Genomic DNA, 20,180 nt, shown 5'->3' on the forward strand with positions numbered 1-20,180 from the left:
ATGATGTACATGCATTCTGAGTTGCTCAGGTGGATCAATTTGGCTGTCCAGCTTTAAAAGAGCTGTTGATGCTGCAATGGTATGGCTAATGGTAGAGGATGAAATTGAGCATTTGCTTCTGCAGAGCATATACCTGGAGCACCTATACTCAGTGGAACATCACTTCTGGGCTCGGCCAACTATCAGTGACTGGTGGGAAAGCATAGTGATGCAGAACTGGAATGACTAGCAATAGTGACATAACTTGCTGCAATATCCCTAGGAATCTGTGCAGAACTCACCTCTGAGTTGCAGCAGAAGACTAACATGAGCTCTCCTTAATATGGAAAAGCATGTTGCCATCATCATCTGGAAGACTGCCACTCCCAGTTACTACTGGTTGGTAGGGAATCCAGTTTGATGTGGGTAAATCAATTGTTGGGGGTGCTGTTGTGGAGGTTTGCAATGCTATGAGGAGAGTGCTGTTATGTTATGTCAAAGCGTGGCAGTGCACAGGAGGCTATTGATGTATTTGCACAGATGGGATTCCCAAACTGTATTCGGTTTGTTGATGAGATACACATTCCTATTCTTTGCACCCCGCTCCAGACCAAAGACTTGATTAACAGGAAGGGGTATTTCTTCATGGTACGGCAGACTTGCTTGATCATTGTGGAAGATTCACCAGTATTAATGTGGAGTGATCTGGAAAGGTCCATAACGCAAAAATATTTAAAAATTCATGCCTGTCGTCTTGAATAAGCAAGGGAACTTTTGTTCATCAGAACACTGAACATTATGGAGTTATGCTTCTTCCTGTCATTCAGCTTACCTTTTGAAACGGCTGGACGAGTTTAGCTGTACAAGAATTACTTTTTTAAGTTGTTAGAAAATTGCACTGGAATGGCGGGGGGGAGGGGGGAGGAGGAGTGACAGTGCTTCTTTGTAACAGTGTAGCAGGAGCAGTGCTTCTTGTGGACTTTCCAGGTGCCCTGACATGGGTGCTGGTTTCCTGGCAGGGGGGAGAAGTCTCCACCTCTGCGGCCCACTGTAGCAGGGCTCTGTCACACCAGTTAATTGTCCCTTCAGTCTTATCCCCAGTGTGGGAGTTGGAGGGGCTAAGCCCTGAAAAATCCTGAAATAAAAGGCAAACTCAATTCAATACTGGGCCATCCCCCATCCTTCCAATGAGGTACCCCTCTATCGCCCTTCAGACTCGTCTCCCAGACAGTCTCTTATTTATGCATCACTCACTCTTGGTCTAACTGCTCCTCCCTAGTGACTGCTCCGGTTAGCAGGTCCATCCCTCTGAAACTCTGCAAGCAAAGTTCCTTCAGGCAGAGAGGCAGAGCTCTGTCTTCTTTCTTGGCCAGCCCTCCCTCAGATGAGCCAGGCTCTCTCCTTTTATTCCCACTCCATGCTTGGCATTGGCTGCAGGCATAGTGGGGTGGGGCGAACTGGGCCCATACACTCCTCTTAACCCCGACTCTGCTGGTGTGGGGCCTCTGCCCGATCACATTCTTCAATAAAAATAAAGACAAACAAAGAACATAGTGCAAACTTTTAACAACACCATTGTTAAGGTATTGCAACACTAAGGAGTGGTCTAAAAGTCCTGAAGATCGTGTGAGTGAAAGGATTCTCATTCTCCATCTCCTGCGGGGTTCGATGTAGAGGGAAGGACCTGTAATTAGGTTGATTGAAATGACAGTCCCAGTATGGTGTATTCTCCACTCTGTGTGATGTTGGAATGTTGAGGTATAGTGCTTGATCTTTGCATCAAAAGATGCTTCATCGCAGCTGGCTGTGTCTGCATTGACTGCATCATGTCCCTCTCCAGGGCCATGTGCTCCAGAAAACCTTCCCTGCACAACTCTGCCTTCATCATGGCCCTCTGTTTTGATTGAAGGTAATACTTAATGGAAGAGATCGTTTATATCATTTTGTTTTTCTGACAGCCTCTCTGTGGGTGACAACTTCCCTCTTTGTACAATTACAGATGTTAAGGGAAATCAGAAAAAAACATGGGAGTGGAACAATAAGTACCTGGTAGTCTCAAAGCCAACACTGATAAAATTTCTTTTCCCACAATTTTGGAATGCCATTCCCATCATCTCTTCCCACTCTGTGATTCCTTTTAAGATGGTTTTCAAACTTATTTCATTAATATTTGAAGCGTCTGGCATTATATTTAGTTTTCAGGGGTGCCTGAAATTTGTAGGGTGGGTGCCTGGAGGTATATTTTCATTTTTTATAGTTTGCTTGTGGACTGTAGGGTCGATGGCCGGGTGTATGTTTTCTGTTTTTAGATGGATGGGGGCAGGTTAGTAATTGCACGAGGACCTCTGCAGGCTGTCTTTATCTTGAATGACATCATGTTTAGCCAGATCACCAGGAGACAGAGAAAGTTCCTGTTCCAAAAGGCAGTGGGCGAAAGGAGAAGATATGCATTGCTGCCATTTAAATGGATGGTTTCTCTGCAGCGGGTGCAAGATTGGAAGGGAACAAACATACTATTTGGGGAGCCCTAATAGAGCCGCTTTGCCAGGCAGTGTTTGAGCAAAAATTGAACACTATCTTTTTGTCTTGAATTCTCTTTTATTACTCCTTTAGATTGGCTTAAAGTGTACTGCAAAATAATAGAATTCTGCTTTAAGTACTCTGTATCCAAATATATTATAGCACTTTACAATATCTGCGTTTTGAATGTCTCAGTAGCCTGATTTGAGGCATTTACCTCTGAACTCTATGAAGTTCAGTAACACCTGAGTGCACTAATGAAACATGAATCACTGTACCTGTTCTCTTTTTTTTGTTTGTTTGTGGGGCTACACTAAAGATGCTTTATATGTAGTATGTTTCCTTGTGGTGCCAACATCCTGAGCAAGGGAGGCCTGGGGTGGAGAAAAGGGAGAGCAAGCAGAAAAAGTCTCAGTAAAATTGTCAGACACCTAGACACCCTTGTTGCGCAAAAGTCAACATGGCTTCTGTAAAGGGAGACCATGTCTTACTAATCTATTAGAGTTCTTTGAGGGGGTCAACAAACATGTGGACAAGGGGGATCCAGTGGACATAGTGTACTTAAATTTCCAGAAAGCCTTTGACAGGGTCCCTCACCAAAGGCTCTTATGTAAATTATGTTGTCATGGGATAAGAGAGAAGATCCTTTCATGGAATGAGAACTGGTTAAAAGACACGGAATAAAGGGTAGGAATAAATGGTAAATTTTCAGAATGGAGAGGGGTAACTAAAATGATTAGGGGTTTGGAACGGGTCCCATACGAGGAGAGATTAAAGAGGCTAGGGCTTTTCAGTTTGGAAAAAAGGAGACTAAGGGGGGATATGATAGAGATATATAAAATCATGAGTGGTGTGGAGAAAGTGAATAAGGAAAAGTTATTTCTTGTTCCCATAATAGAAGAACTAGGGGCCACCAAATGAAATTAATAGGTAGCAGGTTTAAAACAAATAAAAGGAAGTTCTTCTTCATGCAGCGCACAATCAGCCTGTGGAACTCCTTGCCTGAGGAGGTTGTGAAGGCTAGGACTAGAACAGGGTTTAAAAGAGAACTGGATAAATTCATGCAGGTTAAGTCCATTAATGGCACTTAGCCAGGATAGGTAAGGAATGGTGTCCCTAGCCTCTGTTTGTCAGAGGGTGGAGATGGATGGCAGGAGAGAGATCACTTGATCATTACCTGTTGGGTTCACTCCCTCTGGGGCACCTGGCATTGGCCACTGTCGGTAGACAGGATACTGGGCTGGATGGACCTTTGGTCTGACCCAGTATGGACATTCTTATGTTCTTAATGGGGTTTTCTTCTATGCGGAAAAGGTACTGGTGGCTGTAGGGTTAGATATAAAAGAGAATTTAAAAAATGAAGTTTCAGTGGCACAGCTGCCCTGGACAACATATTGGGAGGGAGTGGGTTTAAATGCATAGCAAGTGGAGAGGGTCTTCTAACTCTGCCCGAGTTGGTGCTGAAAATCCCATACCAGGAAAAAGTAGTTTAAATTCCCCAAAGTGGTTGTATTATAGTACAACACAATTCTTAGTGGCACAGCTTTCCTCTGCAGCAGTTTCAGGCAGGGTGATGGTAGAGTTCTTCTCCACAGAGATTTCAATATGGCTGTCTGCACTGGATTCTTGTGCATTGTCTGTATCAAGCGAGTCCTGTAGTTCTTGGCTACCATGATAAATCTCCTCCTGGTTGGACAGCAGGGCGTTCTTCAGGTCAAGCAAGTAGTTGGCAGTATTACTGGGCACTTGCCATGTGGTGTGGGGTGCTATCTATCACATCACGTGGTGGCATTGCTTTCAAAAATGTGGTGCAATTCCTCATAATATGAGCAGGTAGCAGTGCCATTACTGGAGGTCCTGGTCCCTTATTCCAGACCTCCTTTGCTTTGTCTTGGCACTGGAACCAGCTCTGACAGTGCTCATTCACCTTTGTTTTCTCTGACTGTGCCTTATAAATGTCTGCTTTACAATGAGGCTTACTCAGATGGAACTGGATATGTATGTCTCCAAAGAGTCCAATCAAGTCTGGGACCTCTGCCTGTGCCCACATGGAAGCATGAGGGCAGCATGGCTGCTATCATCAGTATGTGATCTCACTACTGTCTGGTATTGAAAAGGGGCATTCCTGTCTGCCTGCCAGCATTTAAACAGAGATATTTTACATTAAGGCAAGATGCCCCTGGAGCAGTGGAGAGCCCAGGTATAAGACAGGTCAATCAATGTAGGTGTGAAGTAGTGCAGTTTGGGATACTAGCTGGAGGACTGCCAACAGCACAGTAGTTAGAAATTGGTCCACAAACTTCAGAGCAAATGAAGTGACTGCAAAGCATCTGAAGAAGTTGGTTTTTTACCCACGAAAGCTTATGCCCAAATAAATCTGTTAGTCTTTAAGGTGCCATCGGACTCCTTGTTGTTTTTGCAAAGTGGAATTACTCTTGTTCCAAGGAGGAGTACGTACTGCGACCTAAGATGCTAAATAAATAGCTTTGAAAACCATTTTTGTGTGGACACAAGGTGCTGTAGTATAGCTATTTACTACAGCAATGGAAGGGGTTTTTCATCAGTGTAGTAAGTCCACTCCCTTGAGGGTTGGTAACTAGATCGATGGAAGAATTCTTCCATTTGACCTAATGGTACATACACCATGACTCACTTAAGAGATGTAGTTAAATCAACCTAGGTCGATTTTTCACACCTCTGAGTGACCAAACCTAGATCAACCAAAGTTTTAGGTGTAGACCAGACCAAGGCCTAATACTCGGAACTCCATCTTAATTCAACAATGCCATCCCCTTCAGTGCACTCAAAGAAGTGAAAATTGCTCTTAACTTTTATCTTCCAATGCTACATTTAATAACGTAATGACAACTATAGTTTTAAAATTTCAGTTTTAGCATTTTCACCTATGATGCTGAGAATAGAAAGGTGACTTACATACTCAGAATTTCTTTTTTCAAAAGCAAACTTCTATATATTTGACTTTAAATCAGAATTATATGTAATACATATTAGAAAAAAACAAATATTGAAGTGTACACAACACACCTACAGAAATGCAGAATGTAAGAGAAAAAATTGAAACTATCAGCAGATTCAGGAAGTAAATATTGTGTTGCTTTACACTTAGGTTTTCTTCACAAACATGACTATAAACATTTTAAAATGAAAATTTAGATTCTTGAAGCAACCATTTGACAAATATTTGACAATGAAAATATTAGTTGGCTATCACTGCAAGTTATTCATACTGTTATTAAAATAGTTATTCATACTGTTAATAAAATATGAACACATTAAAGAGTACCCTGTGTCTTTTATCTTGCTACAATACCTAAATTAGTCTTTTTCGCATATTGGAAATGAGAAATATTTTTTCTCTTGGGATCTTATTGGGGTTATCTAAAGTGATTATAACTCATAAACTAACATTTACTTGAAAATTCTCAGAAATCATTTTGAACATTTAGAATAAATGTTGTAAATTTGGACTGGGTACACTTTATTACTCATTCATAGGGGGTTTAATCTCTGCTTTAAATTCTGATCTCAGTGCAACCTTCAATTATGGAGCCACTATTGCATAAAAACATAAGAATGGCCATACTAGGTCAAACCAATGGTCCATCTAGCCCAGTATCCTGTCTTCCAATAGTGGCCGGTGCCACAGGCTTCAGAGGGAATGAACAGAACAGGGAAATTTGTCAAGTGAACCATCCCCTGTCATCCAGTCCTAGCTTCTGGCATTCACGGTTTTAGGGACACATAGCGCATGGGGTTGCATTCCTGACCATCTTGGCTAATAGCCATTGATCCTCCATGAAGTTTCCTAATTCGTTTTTGAGCCCAGTTATATCTTTGGCCTTCACAACATCCATTGGCAATAAGTACCACAAGTTGACTGTGTGCTATGTGAAGAAGTACTTCATTTTGTTTGTTTTAAACCAGTTGCCTATTAATTCCATTGGGCGATCCCCTGGTTCCTGTGCTATGTGAAGAGGTGAACAACACTTCCCTATTCACTTTCTCAACACCATTCATGATTTTATAGACCTCTATCATATCCCCCCTTAGCTGTCTCTTTTCTAAGATGAACAGTCCCAGTCTTTTTAATCTTTCCTCATATAGAAGTTGTTCCTTACGCCTAATCATTTTTGTTGCCCTTCTCTGTACTTTTTCTAATTCCAGTATATCTTTTTTGAGATGAGACCACCAGAACTGCATGTGGCATTCAAGGTGTGGGCATACCATGGATTTATATAGTGGCATTAAGATATTTTCTGTCTTATCTATCCCTTACCTAATGGTTCCTAACATTGTTAACTTTTTTGACTGTTGCTACACACTGAGCAGATGTTTTCAAAGAACTATCCATGATGATTTCAAGATCTGTTTCTTCAATGGAATGGCTAATTTAGACCCCATGATTTTGTATGTATAGTTGGGATTATTTTTTCCAATAAAGCCTTTCCAAATCCCACGTATCCAAGCTCCAGCATGTGCAAAATGAGGCTACCCCTTCCTACCATCTCCCTCATATTGACCATTTCTACACTGTCCAGTCATCAGCATAGTTTACAGAAGTTTCAGGGCTCCTCTACACAATGCTAGTTGCCAACAGCCCATAGGCACCATTTCAGCAAATAGGGATTTCTGGAATTTATATGGTCGGGCATAGGTGCTGGAACTAAGGGTACTGGAGGTATTGCTGCTGCACCCCGTGGCTTGAAGCGGTTTCCATCACATAGGGTTTACAGTTTTATTCAATGACTGTCAGTACTCCCACTATAAAATTGTTGTCAGGAAGATATTCCTGCACCAGGGGAATTGTTAGCTGGCCGGGGAATGGTTAGCTGGCCAGGCAATCCCAAAAAATGTAAAGGGACCCTACGGGGACCAAGAATCTTGCCTATAATGTTAAGAATTCATAACACAACTATTTTTATTTAATACAGGTAGGAGTGTGTTTTGTAAAATTAGCTGCTGTACATGTTTGCTGACATATTGGAGACCAAAATCTGTCTGTAGACTTCCGTGGAACACAATGGAATGAACAGCACAGGTGGTAAATTCAGTGAAATTATACAACCCTAAAGAAGCATGCTTTACATCCCAATGCTATTTTTACTTTCTATTGATAAAACTGCAAATGGGCACATATTGTGTGGACCTTAAATTTAGATTAGCAAAGACCAGTTTAAACTGCATGAAGAAATAACTATTCTAAGAATTCACATCCAGTTTAAGCAATATGTGGAAAGTCATAGAGTCAGGTAACTCTAAGAAATATTTTAATTCTTTATTAACAAATTATTTTTATATATAAACACACACACACACACACACACAGCCTTTCAAAGGTTCTACTTAATATTTTTATAAACAGCAGCTAAAATATTTCCAAAAGCAAGAAGTGGAAATGTTAGCATGAACGTTATCATCATCATACCTAGATCTTATATAGAGCTTTTCACCAGTTCTCAAAGCACTTTACAAAAGTCAGAAACTCAGCTTACATTTCAGGAAGATTTTATGTAGAATAGCAAATGCTATTAGCCACATTTTTCAGATTCAGTAACAAAATCATAGTGGTTTATTTGAGCGATGCTGTGGCCTAGATGATTAGGCAATGGCTATGGAACCAAAAGATCTGTGTTGTAATCGTTGGTGTGGTGTTGAATTTGCTATATTTTTAGAACTTTTTTATCAGTATTTGAAATTAACGTGGCTGTGAGTGCGTGTACTGACTAAGATATGTAGTGACCGTGCATGTTTTCAGGTGAGCACTGAATGAGGCAAAGCTCGTCAGAAACCATTATTAGCTGCCCGCTGAAGCTCAACATGGATGAAACAGCTCTTAGTCTCCCCACCCCACCCCCCGAAAATCCTCCCCACTACCTCCTTTCTCAGTCACTATGGACAACATCAACATCCTGCCTGTTTCCCTATTAGAATAGAAAAGCATAATTTCTTAGAACTACTGTGTCCTTCAAGCTCTTTCCTGAACACCTGTATCCTGCAAGCTAAAGAAATGCTTTTTTAATTTGTGCCTCTGTACCAAAGCACAATAATTTTTCTTCGTCTACGTAAAAATTCAGTTTGAGGTTTCAGATCCAGTATAGACTTCATCTAAGATTATTCTATCTGGCTGCCAGGGAGGAAGTTTGGTTAGGCTTGGAGTTTTTAATTAAAAAAAAACAGATCTAGATTAAATTAAAAATTATACTGTGCTTTTTTGGGACTGGATGAAAAATTATTTTAGTTTAATTTAACCCTTGGCTATAAGTGTTTCAAAACAAATAAAAAAAACCCTCAAACCCAACACCACCCACACCAAACCCAAACCAGATTATATAGATATACATATTATGGAGGTACCGGAAAGTATCATAATGCCATGAGATAAACCCATGGTATGCCCACACCTTGAATACTGCATGCAGTTCTCATTGTCCAATATAAAAAAAGATATGTTACACTTGAAAAAGTACAGAGAAGGGCAACAAAAATTATTAGGGATATGGAACAACTTCCATATGAGGAGAGATTAAAAAGACTGGGACTGTTCATCTTAGAAAAGAGATGACTAAGGAGGGCTATGATAGAGGTCTATAAAATCATGAATGGTGTGGAGAAAGTGAGTAAGAAGGGTTTACCCCTCAACATAACACAAGAACCATGGGTCACTTAATGAAATTAATAGGCAGCAGGTTTAAAACAAACATAAGTACTTCTTCACACAGTGCACTGTCAACCTGTGGAACTTGTGGACAGAGGATGTTCAGGCGAAAGGTATAACTGGGTTCATAACAATTAAATAAATTCATGGAGCATAGGTCCATTAATGACTATTAGCCAAGATGGTCAGGGACTCAGTGCCATGCCCCATGTGTCCCTAAACCTGTCACTGCCAGAAGGTGGGCCATGGGATGGATCACTTGATAATTGTCCCATCCATTCCCTCTGAAACATCTAGCACTGGCCATGGCTGGAAGACAGGATACTGAGCTAGATGTATTGTTGGTCTGACCTAGTATGGCCAGTCTTATGTGCTTATGACCATCTAGTCTCACCTCCTGTATAACACAGGTCACATTGATAAATGCAAAGTAATGCACTTTGGAAAGCATAATCCTAACTATACATATAAAATGATGGGGTCTAAATGATCAGTTATCACTCAAGAAAGAGATCTTGGTGTCATTGTGGATAGTTCTCTGAAAACATCCACTCAATGTGCAGCGGCACAGAATGCTGGAGATCATTAAGAAAGGGATAGATAATAGGACAGAAAATATCATGTTGCCTCTATATAAACCAGTGGTACACCCACATCTTGAATACTGTGTGCAGATGTGGTCGCCCCATCTCAAAAAATATATATTGGAATTGGAAAAGGTGCAAACAAGGGCAACAAAAATTATTAGGGGTATGGAACAGCTTCCGTATGAGGAGAGAGTAATAAGACTGGGACTTTTCAGCTTGGAAAAGAGATGGCTATGGGGAGATATGATTGAGGTCTATAAAATCATGACAGGTGTAGAGAAAGTAGATAAGGAAGTGTTGTTTACTACTTCTCATAACACAAGAACTAGGGGTCACCAAATGAAATTAATAGGCAGCAAGTTTAAAACAAATAAAAGGAAGTATTTCTTCACACAACGGACAGTCAACCTGTGCCAGAAGATGTTGTGAAGGCCAAGACCATAACAGGGTTCAAAAAAGAACTAGATAAATTCATGGAGGATAGGTCCATCAATGGCTATTAGCCAGAAAGGGCAGGAATGGTGTCCCTAGCCTCTGCTTGCCTGAAACTGGGAATGAGCGACAGGGGATGGATCACTTGATGATTACCTGTTCTGTTCATTCCCTCTGGAGCACCTGGCACTGGCCACTGTCAGAAGATAGGATACTGGGCTAGATGGACCTTTGGTCTGACCCAGTAAGGCCGTTCTTATAGAACTTCCCTAAATAATTCATAGAGTATATCTTTTAGAAAAATATCCAATTTTGATTTGAAAATTTTGAGTGATGGAGTAGCCATCATGACTTTTGGTAAATTGTTCCAATGGTTAATTACCCTCACTGTTAAAAATTAATGCCTTATTTCCAGTCTGAATTTGTCTAGCCTGAACTTCCAGCCATTGGATCGTGTTATAACTTTCTCTGATCTATTGAAGAGCCCGTTATTATTTGTTCCCCACATAAATACTTTTAGACAGTAATCAAGTCACTCCTTAATGTTCTCTTTGTTAGACTCAAAGAGCTCAATCTGTTTATCTTATAACTATAAGTAATGTTTTCTAATCCTTTAATCATTCTCTTCTCTGAGCCCTCTCCAATTTATGAACATCCTTCTTCAATTGTGGGCACCAGAACTGGACACACTATTCCAGCAGCAGTTGCACCAATATATAGAGGTAAAATAAACTCTCTGCTCCTACTCGAGATTCCCATTTATTCATTGCAGAATCACATTAGCTCTTTTGGCTACAGTGTCTCATTGGGAGCTCATGTTCACCTGATTATCCATCCTGACCCCCAAATCTTTTTCAGAGAAACTGCTTCCCAGGAAAGAGTTCCCCATCTGGTAAGTGTGGCCTTCATTCTTTGTTCCTAGATGTATACCTATACATTTAGCCGCATATTATTTGCTTGCACCAGTTTACCAAGAGATCTGGATTGCTCTGCATTAGTGACTTGTCCTCTTCATTATTTACCACTCCCCCATCTTTGTAATCTGAAATCATTATCAGTGATGATTTTATGTTTTCTTCCACGTCACTGATAAATGTTAAATAGCATAGGGCCAACAAATGATCCCTCTGGGACCTCACTGAAAGCACACCCGCTCGATGACTATTCCCTGTTTACAATTGCATTTTGAGACCTATCAGTTAGCCAGTTTTTAATCCATTTAACATGTGCCATGCTAATTTTATGTTCTAGTTTTTTAATCAAAATGTCATGCGGTCCCAAGTCAAACACCGTACAGAAGTGTAAGTATATTATGTCAACGCTGTTACCTTTTTTTGATGAAATCACAAGTTTGGAGGATAAAAAGGTATCAGGTTAGTTTGAAGGCTCTATTTTCCATGAGCGTACATGGATTTTCATTAATTACATTACCCCCTTTAAATCTTTAGTAATCAAGTCTCATGTCAGCTGCTCCACTATCTTGCTAGGAATTGATGTTAGGCTGAGAGGCCTATAATTACCCGGGTCATCCCATTTACCCTTTCTAAATATCGGCACAACACTAGCTTTCTTTCTGTCTTGTGGAACTTTCCCCTGTGCTGCGAGACTTACTGAAAATCAGCATCAACTGTCCAACAAGCTGCCCACCAGCTCTTTTAAACTCTTGGGTGCAAGTTATCTGGACCCGCTGATTTGAAAATATCTAACTTTATTAGTTTTTGTTTAATGTCTTCTGGAGATCCTAGTGGAATGGAAAGAATGTTACCACCCTATGATGAGACGAGATCTTCTGTTTTCCCCCAAATACAGAACAGAAATATTTATTGAATACTGCTGCCTTTTCTACATTATTATGGATAATTCTACCTTTTCCATCTAGTAATGGACCAATACCATTTTTAGGATTCTTTTTGTTCCCAATATATTTTAAAAATTCCTTCTTATTGTCCTTAACTCTGCTGGCCATAGATTCCTGCTTATGTCCTTTTGCTTTACCTGTCAGTTTTCTACAATTCCTGACTTCTGGTTTATATTCATTACTATCAACTTCCCTTTTCTTTCACATGTTTTTTTCCTATCTAATCAGTCTAGCTGTCTTTTTTTATAGCTGCCTTAACTTCCCCTCTAAACCAGGTTGTTTTTTTAACCATCAGAGCCTTCTTCCTCAGTTGTGGGATTGTGGCTTTTGGGGCATCTAATAAAAAAATGTTCTTAAATTATTCTCAATTATCAGTCATATTTTTCTGATTAAATTCTTCTTCCCAGCTGATTTGGCTTATAATTGTTTTCAACTTTGTGAAATTGGCCCTATTAAAGCACCAAGTATTTATATTATTGATGTGGATTTTATTCTCCTTGCACTTTATAAATGTGATCAAGTCATGATCACTTGTACCTAAAAAAACAGGAGTACTTGTGGCACCTTAGAAACTAACAAATTTATTAGAGCATAAGCTTTCATGGGATACAGCCCACTTCATTGGATGCATAGAATGGAACATATAGTAAGAAGATAGATAGATATAGATATATACACACACACATACAGAGAAGGTGGAAGTTGCCATACAAACTGTAAGAGGCTAATTAATTAAGATGAGCTATTATCAGCAGGAGAAAAAAAACTTTTGTAGTGATAATCCAGATGGCCCATTTAGACAGTTGACAAGAAGGTGTGAGGATACTTAACATAGGGAAATAGATTCAATATGTGTAATGACCCAGCCACTCTCAGTCTCTATTCAAACCCAAATTAATGGTATCTAGTTTGCATATTAATTCAAGCTCAGCAGTTTCTTGTTGGAGTCTGGTTTTGAAGCTTTTCTGTTGCAAAATTGCCACCCTTAAATCTTTTACTGAGTGGCCAGAGAGGTTGAAGTGTTCTCCTACCAGTTTTTGAATGTTATGATTCCTGATGTCAGATTTGTGTCCATTTATTCTTTTGCATAGAGACTGTCCGGTTTGGCCAGTGTACATGGCAGAGGGACTATTTAACATTCCAATCATGCAAATCATCCCTTCAAATTTCAGTAATACCAACTAGAGTGAATTTATGCTCATAAATGAGCAATTCCAGTTCATCTTGTTTGTTACCCAGCCTCCTATAATTTGATGAATAGGCAGTTAAAGATTTTTTTTTTTCTTCATGTCCCTGGGTTGTTTGATTAATATTATTCTCAGCATCTCAGTATTTTTGTGCTGAATGCTCATATCCTCTGTCTTTTTACCCTCCACTTTTACTATTAGTTTAATGCCCACTTAACTATTCTAGTCAGTCTGTCTCCGAGAAAATAGCAGAGGCCATCCAAGCTATACATCTGCCTTTCACTATAGAAGGTGTACCAGTTTCCCACAAAACCAAAACCCTCCTCCCTACAACACTTACCAAGCCAGAATCTGCTATTGTCTATCTTCCTTTTTTCGTTTGTTTTTGTGTTTATACAGCATCTAACACAGGGGACTCTTAGGCGCTGCAATAATACAAATAATTAATGGGGCAGTGCCACTTACTTCTTAACTTTTATTAATAATTTAGTGGCCCCTTCATCGCACTTACTTAAGGCTTTCGAAAGTTGAGGCGGGGGAGAGAAGAGAGATTCCAAAACAAAAAACTTGTTTCAAAAAACAGTTGTGGTTGCTAAGTAAGAACAATGTTACGTCATTTACAAAACTCGAGCAATTATTGGTAAAGAAAGAGAAGTTAAGTGTATCCTAAATCTTACACTCCTCACGTAAACATACATATTATTCTTATCAAGTATAATTAATTTTCATTGCTTGCTGTAGTTTAGTATTAGGTAATCATGCATGCTTATTGGACAGCTTCAGTGTGGACATCTCAGCATGATTTAAAGTTATTAAAAATAAAATAAAAGGGAAGAACATATAGGCATAAATGGCAGTCCCTAAACAAGACATCCAAGATAAGGTGTTTGTCTGTGAATGTCTTCTGTTAGCTCTCTTTAGTAAAGACCCTTAGTATTATACCTAGGTAATTTATGTTAGTTAGATCAACAGGAAAATAAGAAATACTTCATTGAGTTATAAATCCCTATTTGCATCCATTAAAAACAGTGCAGACTTTTCAACCACATTATGCAACAAGAGGAAGTGAAATGCTAAATCAGCTGCATGTGGGCCAGCTTAGAACTGCAGAAACAAAAAAAAGGAAAGCAATAGTCTGGATCTAAATCTATAGGGCTGACAGTGAACCTCACCGAACAAACTATTGCACCTTTAAAATGCTTTACTCATTGAAAGCACACCCTACTACTGTGTGGTTGGTCAAACCAAGAGAAGTGAGCTTTGGATTACTCCTTTTCCATTTAAGGGAGCATATGCTTCCACACTGTTATTTTGGGAAATAAGAGTGGCACCTTGTTTAGTCTCCAAGGCTGTAGACAGATCATGGCTGCCCCCACAGCTGTCTATTCTGTGTGTGCAAAGGAAAAAAGCTCCTCTGAAATGTGAAGCCTCAGTACAATTTACATAAGATTGCAGCTGCCATGGAAAAGCTGGGCTCAATGCCAAACTGTTCTCTATATTACAAAAATCCCTCTAGCACTAGTAGCTTCCAAAGCAAACAACTGAGTAGTACCTGGAGGCATCAACCCTCTGAAACAGGAGGGCCTGGAGGGATCTGACCTAACAGGTTTTTGCTTTAGAAAGGACTTTAATCAAGAACACATCGCTGCTTTGTGGAAGACTGTTTGATTTCTGGAGTCACTTCTTGGGCCAGCAGGGCAGTGAGCATTGTGGAAAGTGACATTCAGCTACTGGGGCCTAATCTATGCAGAGAATTTTAGACAATTCTCCCACCCGTGATCTACCACAGGTACTAGCAAGGATCTAAAAATGTAATGTAGGCTGACCACAGACATATATACTGCCATGTTGTCTGACCTACTCTGAGCAATGTTTGATGACATGGTTATTTGTCTATACTAGCATTCACAACATTGCTGGAACTGTTGGAGTTGGACTGATCCTGGATTAATAGTGGAAGACTTACCTAAATTATCAATGTAGAGACAGCCTGGGAGGCAGTTTGAAGACAGGTCTGCAACCAAGAGGTGGGAGGAAGTGGTAAATGAGTCTAGTTTCTTTGGTTTAGTATTGATGGGCAGTGAAGAGGTTAAAGTCTGCAACATTTCAGGAAAATCAGAAACTCTAATTGTGCCTCCAAAGATTATCTGTATATGTTTTAGGTGATGATTAAGACCAAAGCCTTTGATGGGAGGAAGTATTTGAAAATAGTAAAATATCTAGTTCTCCAGTTATTATCAGCTATATGTATCACTTTTGAATTCCAGGGTCAAAGGGCTGTCAGCAGCTTGCCTACAGTCCCCTCTTCTAAAATGAGGGAACTGTAGTTAATGGGAAGGAGGTTGGACTGTCAGTCCAGAAGCAGCTAGGATTAAAAATATCCTAGCCACTGAGGCTACCAGATCTTTGAACTCAGGATGCTTTTTCACATTTGCTGTATTGTCACTGGTGGCTGGTCCCCCTTTACATCACCCCTCTGCTATCACTGTGACCCTTCAGGTGCCCAACCTCACTATCTCTTATCTATTATGTTTCTCATTAATCTTCCCTTCCTCCTATTCCATTTCCACCTCCCTCTCACTTAGCTTCCCTTTAGGCACTCCTGTCTCTCACTCCTGCAACTTCTCCTTCCCACCACGCCCCTCTCACACTTCAACCCTAGTGCTCACACACAAACTCCTACCTTTTATAATATAAATTAAACAGTTTAAAACATATCTTCAAAGAAGACAACATTAAATTCATTAAGATGGTTGCAATACTTCCTATGCAATCATACAATCTTGCTATTGCAACCCTTGTCCTCCTCTCACATTCCCCATGCCCTTGTTCATCATCTTTAGTCAAATTATAAGAATTTCAGGGCAGGACCCGTGTGTTTTTATGTGTCAGGAAGGCAATTTACCACACTTTTGGGTGCTGTGAAACAAATAAGTAATGAGTTATGAGAAACTAAATCATAAAAATAGATAATTGTTCAAACCTTAGTAATGGTATATGTTTATAAGCAGAAGGAGGACTCCCTTTGATGTTGAGAGATCTGTGAAGTGAAAAGCCTTATTACTTCAGCAGTATTCCCAGGTTCATCTAGGAACATTTTAGAAATCACTTTTTTAAATGATCAGAATTATTTAATTTTTTTTAATCCTAGCTTTATTTGACTACCAGACACTCTTGTTGCAGTAAAGAAGCTTTAGGGATTCAAAATATTTTGATTGGCTGAGCTCCTAAGTAATTGATAATGGAGAAAGGTGGTGAAATATTGTCTTTGCAGTTCAGTTGACTGTTTACATAGTTCAGCAAGTTAATCAGTCAGACAATAGCATGTGAGTGATTTATTTTTATTTAGATAAATCACTTGATGTCACCAACCCTCAATTATTTAACATTCTAGAGCAGGGGTGGCCAACCTGTGGCTCTGGAGCCACATGCGGCTCTTCAGAAGTTAATATGTACCTCCTTGTATAGGCACTGACTCTGAGGCTGGAGCTAGAGGTGCCAACTTTCCAGTGTGCCAGGGGGGTGCTCACTGCTCAACCCCTGGCTTTCCCACAGGCCCTGCTCCCACTCCGCCCCCTCCCTTGAGTCTGCAATGCCCTCGCTCCTCCCCCTCCTCCACAGAGTCTCCTACATGCCACAAAACAGCTGATCGGGAGGTGTGGGGAGGTGATGATTGGGGGGGCTGCTGGTGAGTGGGAGGTGCTAAGAGCCAGGGGTGAGGGGAGCTGATGGGGGGGCTGCTGACGTATTACTGTGGCTCTTTGGCAATGTACATTGGTAAATTCTGGCTCCTTCTCAGGCTCAGGTTGGCCACCCCTGTTCTAGAGAATATGGTAAACAAAGAGCTGTTCTGTTGATCCAGGTTATAAATGTTGCCTTTCATAATGGTTTGTAACTACACTAGCAGCCTATTGATATAGAAGGCTCCTAGGGAGACAAAATATTCTCAATATCAAGATGTCTCTGTTAACTGGATTTGTTTTATTTGATATCCAATGAACAAAATGAAATTGGTTTCCAAAACGTGTTTGTTAAACCAGATATTTTCTGTTAACGTACCTGTGATTAAGTGATTTTTTTTTTTGAACTGTAAAATTCAAAATACTTGGTTTCCAAACTAGGACAGAGGCCTGGTTTCTCGTGTTGCAGGCAAAAATACAGATTTCTTCCAACCTCTTGTCTTTAATTCAGCAGTAGTTTCAGTTTATTTCTCCACACACACACACACACACGTGTTACATGTTACACGTTTGACAGTTATTGTCTGTGGGCTTGAAATATGCACTCACCCAGCATGAGGAAGAAGCTTTTCAGGGTGAGTGCCATCAATTTCTGCAGAATCTATGCTCATTTAAAAACAAAGCTTCAAGATCTTGACCACCCATCCCATCAAAGACTAGTTTGATCTGCATCTTTCTCCAAGAATATATTGCAGGCAGTCAAAACCTGAGCACATGCTTTGGGACTTGGTCCAAATTAGTACCTGACTTGAAGAGGACAGTTCGAGTTCTTATAGTTTGAAACAACTTGTCAAATGTGACCTGAGGGTAAACTAAGTGCAATGCTGTTTTCCTAAATCTGCCAACAGACACATGAAGTATTTACTGCTACTTAGAGCTTTTTAACGTGGAACAAAATGAAAATTGATCAGCCTTCTCCATTTTCACTGCTGCTGTTCAGATCCTTTTTGGAAAATATTCCAGTTTTGTGAAACTGACAAGAATTAAATCAATTTTGCTACAGTGCTACTTGAGAAAGCTGAGTTGAACCGCAGTAGAGGCTAGCGCTGGAACTATTCACTGAGGAGCAGGATCTATAAGAGAGAGTTGGGAGAAGTGTAGTGTAGCTGAGGCACCTTTCTGAAGAAAACAAGAAGCCCTGGGTTTGAAGGAGGGACACACGCATATATAGAGAGAGAGTGAGAATGTGCACCTTCTCCCTTCTGACGGTCAGAGAGTTTGCGATTTATCACTCTTGCTAGCCAAAGACTTTTACAAAATATGAAGCAAACTGAGCAGGGTCCTGGGACAGTATCTTGGTAAGATTTCTCGTATATTTCCATATCCCAGCAGTTTAGGGAGGCAGGGATTGCCTCTCATTTTGGTTTTGCCCCAGACAGTGAGGTCTCAAATATTTCACTGTCTAGTAAAACTTCCAAGCCCTATATATGGGAGCATGGGTGGGTGTAAGAGGGAAGAGATTGATAGGATACATTTGAAAAGAGAAGCACAGCATGTAAAGAGATATTGGAGAAGAAAGGAGAAACATGAAATATCAGGTAGGAGTCAGAGTCCACAACGTAACAAAAGGGAAAGAAAGAGAGCTATAGGAGGAATGGAGAAAAAGAGAGACGGAAAAGAGGAAATAGACTATTGGCTAAAATTTTTGAAAATAGGAGCCAGAAATTAGGCTCCCAAGTGTCAGTGGACTGGGTCATAGGCAGTTAGGCCTAATGGTCAGAGTCCAAGTGCCAGAGACAAGGGGCAAGACAGAGTTGAAGTCAGGAATCAGAGTCAAGGGTCAGGACCAAAGTCAGAGCCCGAATGCAAGAGCCAGGGGTTGAGGTGGAGTCATAATCAAAGCCGAGGGTCAGAGCCGGATTACCAGGAGTCTGTGATGGCAGAAGCAGAGCTGGTTCTGAGATAGGAGCAAGCCTGGGTGCAGAACAGGGTCTGGGCTAGAGATGTGGAGGAGGAGGCTCGGAGAGACAAGCTTTGGGAGGCAGAGACCCATGGGCATGTGCATTGAGCAGCCAGAGGATAGCTGCTGCTCTTAGGTTTAAGAGCTGGCCTGCTGGCTTCCTCAGCCAATCAGGCAAAGTGGTCCATCAGGCAGCCTGGCTGGCTCATTAAGGTATCAGGAATACTGAGCAGATGTGGCTGAGGGCCTTACTCCTGACACCAAGTCCGTATATAGGTGCCTTAGTTATGGGATTTTCAAAAGTGCTTAAGTGAATTAGGAGCACAAATCCCATTGACTTTACATGAACATAGGAGCCTAAATTTAGACTCCTTTTTTTAATCAAAATTTTGGCTGCTGAAGAATACATAAAACAGTGGGTGAAGCCACATAAGAACATAAGCCAGGAAGGGAAAGAAGATCTATCAAAAGCATGAGACTGGAGTAAGTGAGACTGGTCAAAAAGGACACTGCTAATATATTACAATACACTCAATTAACATCACTGGTATATCTCAACAATTTTGTTTTGCAGTATTTGAGCAGCTCTATTGCTTGTCACCTCCTGTTCACCAAATAATATTAAATGAATTATGGTGACATTTAAATATATTCAACAAATATTTTTTCTGCTATTTGGCCAGCCCAAGTTAGTTTTGTAAAATTTATTAAATACAAAATTGATTGTCAATTAAGTACAGTAAAAATAAACAGTATACAATTTTTGTATTAATTTAAATGTCAGGGAGGATAGTGTTGGGTGGGCATGGTAGCACCAATATTTTTCACCCTGGGTAGTAGGCTTAATCTCAGGCCAGTAGGTATCAGGTAAGTTTCTTCAAGCCTTGTACTTACTACTTCATTACCTGATAATTATAAGGAATGAGTGTCCGTTCCTCCCCCAGCTCCCAATAGAAGTTAATACATCTCATGCATTTCTAGGATCGCTATTGGAAGTGGTATATAAAAGATGAAAATCCTCTGTAAGGAAAAGGTTAATTTACTGGAACATCTCCAAAAGGTTTAGTGATGTAATGGATTATTGTATTAGCGTAGCTTTTCACCTCTAGAGACTAGGTTTCAAATATGGTTTGAGCCACAGCAGCAAATAATTTTGGTAGTCTGTAGTCCTCATTTTTCCAGTGCACAAACCACCATGCAGTTTGGTATATTTTAGCGCAGTTAGCAATCTGCTGTGATGAAAGCCCATCACCATTCCAATCAGTAGAAGAGATTAAATTACTTGGACTGGGTGCTGCGAA

The 20,180-nt window shown here is 40.3% G+C and overlaps 1 protein-coding gene across 1 annotated transcript in view; it reads left to right on the forward strand.

The window, feature by feature from the left end:
• The window catches only part of ASH1L (ASH1 like histone lysine methyltransferase), a 154,975-nt gene that overhangs the window by 39,080 nt on the left and 95,715 nt on the right, over positions 1–20,180 (forward strand). The window lies entirely within an intron of this gene.

Source organism: Caretta caretta, chromosome 24 (genome assembly GCF_965140235.1).
Source record: "Caretta caretta isolate rCarCar2 chromosome 24, rCarCar1.hap1, whole genome shotgun sequence".
In the NCBI taxonomy this organism is placed as follows: domain Eukaryota; kingdom Metazoa; phylum Chordata; order Testudines; family Cheloniidae; genus Caretta; species Caretta caretta.